The following is a 6,383-nucleotide window of genomic DNA, read 5'->3' as shown; positions in this document are numbered from 1 at the left end:
TAGTACGTTCTACTAGTTTTCGTCGTTACCTGAAAATGTTTCCTGAAACTATTTGGATTCCCTAAATAGTTCGCCTGAATTTTACCAAGCTACCGACGATGAGAATACTTAAGTAAAATAAGAGAGATATACTAAAGGCGATATAATTTTGTGATAAAAGGGTTAATGAGAAGTTCACAATAGACATAATACTTAAAGAACAATTTTTTTGTCCTTTCAAATACTTGGTTAGTTTAAAAAGCCAATTACTTTTAAGTCTCAAAGTGTCTAAGTTGGTGACTGACTTCACCATTTAGAAAAGTGATTAATGAAGAACTACATTATAACTAAAACCAGGCTATACCCGCGTTAAAAAAAATAATCCGCGTAAAATACGGAATAAATTGCCAAATCATTTGATAGCAAAACCGTTATGCTAAAGCACAATAGGACAAAATAATTTATGGCCTTAATGAAGGTGTGTAGTGTAACTATGATCAAATATGGTTGCCCTACAAATCGTGGTCAGAGGCGCACCTCAGGCTACTCTCCATCGAGGTGAGGACGCAGCGCAAGAAGCAAGACGATGCTTGAAGAACTGGGAGTCATAAGCACTATTCAAATTTAAAGATACATACTTAAAATCACATCTCTTTCCCAGAGGGCTGGCAAAGACTATATCTTTCCATTTCCACGATCACTTCAAGCTTCTATCACTTCGTCCACATTCGTAAATCTTTTCATGCAAGCTCGTCGATTTCGACGTCATCTCCAAAACTTCTCTACCGATTTTGATGCTCTTAAAACCTTAAAATTCTATTGACTGATTCTACACACATTCTAAATTTCATCAAAATCAAACCAACAACGGTTGAAAGTTATTGCATTACATACATACATACCAAAAATGTATTTTCGCCCAAGTTGATTATTTAGACCACAATCGCTATGCTCGCTCGGTCAATCAGCGATGAAATACATAAAAAAAAACAAACACATAATCACGTCTATGTCCCTTGCGGGATAGACAGAGCCAATAGTCTTGGAAAGACTGATAGGCCTTGTCCAGCTGAATTAAGAGTCAAAATGTGACAGATTGGTAGCCCATCGCCTAAAAAATTAATCGCATGTTTATAAGCCTTTAAAAGGTAACAAAGACAGGGGGAAAGTCATGGAGTAGCCCTATTCTTTTATCTATTAATGCCGGGAACCACACGACTTAAATAAATCACTCTTTATTATATACCCTATCGGTACATGGTGATAGCGATGAGATGAGACTTAAAACTGACCCGAACTGAGGTTACATAATGTAGATCAGGAAACCAAATTCTAATACACATACAAACTTTACCCAGTCTTCATATTTTATTTGGCATTTATTCTAACTTTACCACGTAGCTATGTAATCAGGAAAATAATTTCACATTGTTTATAAGATCTCATGCTTCTAAAATAAACTGTTACTCGTAGTAGGAAAATTAAACCAAGTAATCCGACAACCTACAGGTAGGCCACAAATACTCTCACTGAAACCACACGTTACCACGGCACACAGTGCCAACACCATTTTAAAAATTGCGTGAGGCTTCGCGTTCCTTTCGCACCCCTACCTACAAACTTTGTAGTTCAAAAATACATTATTATTATCAATACCAATTGTGATGCTCTACAAACTTTAAAATTCTTAGACAGATCTTATACTATGCATTTTAAATTTTATCACAATCACATCAACGGTTTAAAAGTTATCGCGTTACATACATACATACATGCAAAAAATATAATAGGCGTGTAGACAAATTTTGAAATTGACTTTTATTCGCTAGATATATATGTAATAATAGCGAAAAATATAATATTTCAGTACAGAATTCCGTTATAAATAATATTTTCGTCTTTTTTTGTGCCGTACTCCGAGTGAGCGCCAAAACGCTCCAAGTGTCATGGCCGATGCTTATGACGTCACGCCTCAGTTAGCAAGCAACAGCTGAGCGTACGAACTATAGTGATCTGAGAAAAAATATCTGTTTTGTGATTCAAATATGAATGATAAAGTTTATAAGTGGTGTGCAGTTCCTTTGTGCAAAAACACATCAAAATCCACACCGGATAAATTGTTTGTGTATGTACCAAACAAGAAAAAACTGAGATATATGTGGCTCCGGCTTGCACGTCGAGACCCAACCAAAGTAGTCACCAAATCTTCAATTTATTTCTGTGAGGACCACTTTGACGTAAGTATAAATTAATCATTAGATACATGCATAAATAGTTACCTATATCCTAATGTATCAAATAAGAGAAGGAAATTGTTTATTTCAATCGTACAAGACGCTCTTGTTGTCAATTTTAAAAGGCAATTTATTTTCCTTCCAGATGCCAAATGACATGGAAAATTATATGCAATATAGAATAATGGGTTATGTTTCGCAAGTTAGGATGAAACCTGGTTGTATGCCCAGTAAATTCGAATGTCAACCTAGTAGGAAGCGATCGAATACAGAAGAACGACCCTATATACTCAAAAAACAAAAAAGCAATAATGTTGCAGAACATGTTGATGAAATTGAAACTGGAAGTTCAGGTATGTACCTACCCATCATCTGGTTATGTAGTTTGTCTTATTTAATAGGTACCTACTTTATGTTATTATGACTAGGATAACAATAACATACATATTACCTTTATACCTAATTTATTTGGATGATTCTTAACTTTTATTTTCATGATATTTATTAAGTTTATTGCTTCAATAAAATACTATAACATAACAATAAGTAAGGTTTATTACATTAAAACATGTGCCACAACTTGGCTATCATGCTAAGGAAATGGTTTTAAATTAATTCAAAATTACATAAAATTTATTACAATCTTTTATAGCATTATTAAATCATTTCATTAATTGTTTACAGGTCAACATAATTTGGAAGAGCTGGAACAAATCACAGAAAAACCAAAAATGATAAATAAATCTATTCAAGTGCACTTAACAAGACCATTCAGAAGTAAAGCTTTGCAAACACAATGCCAATCAGTTACAAAGATGACATCTCCGCTGAAGCCACACCTGATTTCTGCTGCTACATCTCCATTTAAAATCAAACACTTTGCTAAAAATAATCCATCTAGCCACAATGTAAATGTAATGAGAAGAATATTTAAAAAAGAAGAACTCATCCAGGTTCATCGCCATCAACAAAATCTTTTGAAATGGAATCGGCTTCTGATTGCAGTGAACTTTTAGAAGAAGACAAAAAACAGGAAACTATAAAAATTTTGGAATCTACATTGAAGAAAATCATGAACAATCCACGTTTTTACATTGGAATTCCGAAAAATTGTTACCACTTACTAAATATTATTGAAAAACAAACAAGTATCCCAATTAATCATATTTTACTGTGTCTAAAAAAAATTAGATTGAATAATTCATTCCGTGAACTTGCTGATGAGTTTGCCATGGATGCTACTTATGCTAGCAGAATATTCTCTAAAAATATACCGATATTAGCTAGTGTGATTCGCCCATTCATTGTTACATTAGATATTGAATTAATTAAAAAGAATTTACCTATGGCCTTCAGGCACCGATTTCATAAAGTAAGCTGTATAATAGACTGTTTAGAGATTGAGATACAAAAGCCATCGAAGGCAGTGAATCAAGCTTTGACATGGTCTGATTATAAAAAGGCTAACACTATAAAATATCTTGTTTCTTGTACTCCCAATGGCCTGGTCAATTTTATTTCCCCTGGTTATGGAGGACGTATAACAGATACATGCCTGGTTGAAACCTGTGACTTTGTAAAGTGTTTACAACAGGGTATGTGTGTCATGGCTGACCGGGGGTTCAAACATGTGGAAGTCTACTTACGCCAGAGGGGGATGGTATTAGTTAGACCACCAAGTGTTCAGTCTGGTACTAAATTTTCTAAGGCTGAAGCTAAGGAAACTAAGCAAATTGCAAGCCTTCGGATTCATATTGAGCGGGTCATCAGACGTTTACGGGAGTACAGTATGTTAAAACCTCATGCTTGTCTTAATTTAGGCTTAGTGAAAGTACTTGATGATGTAATAACTATAGCTTGCGGTTTAATTAACTTACAAGATTCGCTCATAAAATAATTGAGAATAAATAAATAATAACAAGAAATTTCAGTAATTTTATTTATTATTCAATACTTCTGTACAATAAAGGATACACATAGGTTTCCCAAAATGTAACTAAACTTTTAATATTTTCTAATATAAAGTCTTCGTTGAATGTAACACATACAATTTCAACATTAGAATTTGTTGAAAAGTTAGGATCCGCTACACAAAAATAACACTTTTTAAGTCCTGTCAAATACATTTGCACTTGTATCTGCATGTAGCATTTTTTTGTTGGTTGTCCGTTTTTTATATACTTGACAAAGGTTTGTTCGGTCATGGGACACTTAATTTCAACAATACAGTCTTCACATACACCATCTGGCGAACCAGCTAACATTGGATAGGTTTGGGATATGAAGAGTCCACAACTGTTTATTATTTTCTTAAGTTTTCTGCTCACTGAATCTCGCACTTTATTTTCCAAGTCTCTCCCTCGCTTCATGGCAGCCGTGTCTGGGATTTTTCCCCCCATAATAAGAGAAATTAGGGCTCCGTCACTTGTCTGGCAATGGCTGACATCATAAGCCCTAGAGGCTGTAATCCGGCCATATCTTAATTCATACCAAAGGCTATTTGCATGCTGATCTCTGGTCTTCTTTTCAATTTCAATTAGGATATTGTTATTTATATTAATTTGTTGTAAAAATGTGTTGCAACATTTTTCCTTAAACTGTAGTACAAGGTGATGCATGGAAACACTAAGTAGCTCATCACAAGTATAACCTGCTTGAAACTTCAACAGCTCACATCTTTCAAGATTTTTCTTTTGGCTTTCTTCTAAAAAAATTTGTAAAACTGTGGAATTTGATGGTATGATGGAACTACCATTACTATTAGCCAAGTTCTTTACTGTAATATACTTGATAGCTGTGCCTACTCTGGATAGTTTGGATTTTTTCCAATAACACTGCACTTCTGTACATGATGGCTCCTCACTCCTACGATGAACCCACATAAGTAAAGCAATGGCATGTTTGCAGCCTCCTTGAGCAGCTACACAATCATGGCATTGCACTGATATAACTTTTTCTTCATCCTTATCAACAATCAATGTAACTGAATACAGCTTAGCATGAACTTTGTGTTCTGGGCAAATTTTACATTTCACAGTGCAAATATTTCTGTCATTCTATACTTGAACATAACTGATTGCATCATCCCCATATGATGGCCGTGAAGACCTGAAATAAATAAAAAATATTAGTATAATAATAAGTAAACAAAGAATAAATACGTTCAATTTATTTGCGTAGATGTGATATAGTTTCATATTTAATACAGTAAATGCTTGCAGATTAAGGCGACACATATTTCTAAGTTGTAAAAACAGTAAGAGAACGTTATTTGTAATATGTATATAAGAAGCTAACCTCAAAATTAACATATGACAATCTGACAATGTTAGATAATGAGACTTGCGTAAGTTAAACTAAATTATACCTAGAATTAAAGATAAAAATAATGTACTTACAAGGAAGCTTTCACATTTCGGAATTCAGAGGAACAAAAGACTTTATTTGAAGCGAGAAAATCTCCCAACATTAACAAATCAACTCTGGGCAAATTGGAGCTATTTGCTTTGATGAAACCTGGTTCCATGGTGTATTATTACTGCAGCTACTATTTTAAATCACAAAATAACTACGATTAATTAATTTAAATGAACAAAAACAACAGATTCTAATAAAATGTACGAAAACAGCAAGAGAACGTATAGAACTTCGCGAACTTTGGCGGTTGTTGACTGAGGCGTGACGTAATGCGCTCTGATTGGTGTTTCAATCAACATGGCTGATTGCTGATTATTGAAGAATTATTTTATTGAAAATAATATTAATCCTATGGAAATATTAGAAACAGAGTTAATTTTATGAACTTACATTACATAATGTATCACCTAATAACAGTTAATCCTTGGTTCTTAATTACTGTCTACAGGCCTATTCTTAAGTTCATTGATAGACAATAGAAAGACAGTAAAAGAGACATTTTTTGTATTTTTTTTTTGTGTTACAAATAAATTCAGTCCTGTTCTGCAGCCACCACCCCTACATGAATTTAGCAAATTCGAAAAAAGTGACTTTCGCTGACGTGTTATTTAATATATCGTTGGTGTTAACTCTCTATGTTCTGTGGTGTTAACTAATTATGACCCAATTTTATTTCAACCATAAAGTAGGTATCTGCGCAAAGTCCCCAAGTAAAATAGCTATGTTTCATGGATGTTTATAAGTTCGAACAGA

General features: G+C 33.8%; 1 non-coding gene and 1 pseudogene across 1 annotated transcript; one reads left to right on the top strand and one right to left on the bottom strand.

Annotated features, from left to right (window-relative positions):
* The first annotated feature begins 1,766 nt into the window (after nt 1-1,766).
* On the top strand, nt 1,767-4,910 carry LOC132901853 (uncharacterized; annotated as a pseudogene).
* On the bottom strand, nt 4,157-6,055 carry LOC106139095 (uncharacterized). Its single transcript, XR_009656920.1, has 2 exons — nt 5,612-6,055; nt 4,157-5,321 (listed from the first exon to the last, which is right to left on the bottom strand). It is a non-coding gene; the product is annotated as an uncharacterized LOC106139095 (transcript).
* Between the last annotated feature and the right edge of the window lie 328 nt (nt 6,056-6,383).

The sequence above is a fragment of the Amyelois transitella genome, chromosome 6, assembly GCF_032362555.1.
Source record: "Amyelois transitella isolate CPQ chromosome 6, ilAmyTran1.1, whole genome shotgun sequence".
NCBI classification, from domain to species: Eukaryota; Metazoa; Arthropoda; class Insecta; order Lepidoptera; family Pyralidae; genus Amyelois; species Amyelois transitella.
This window is presented reverse-complemented; position numbering and strand designations above follow the sequence as displayed.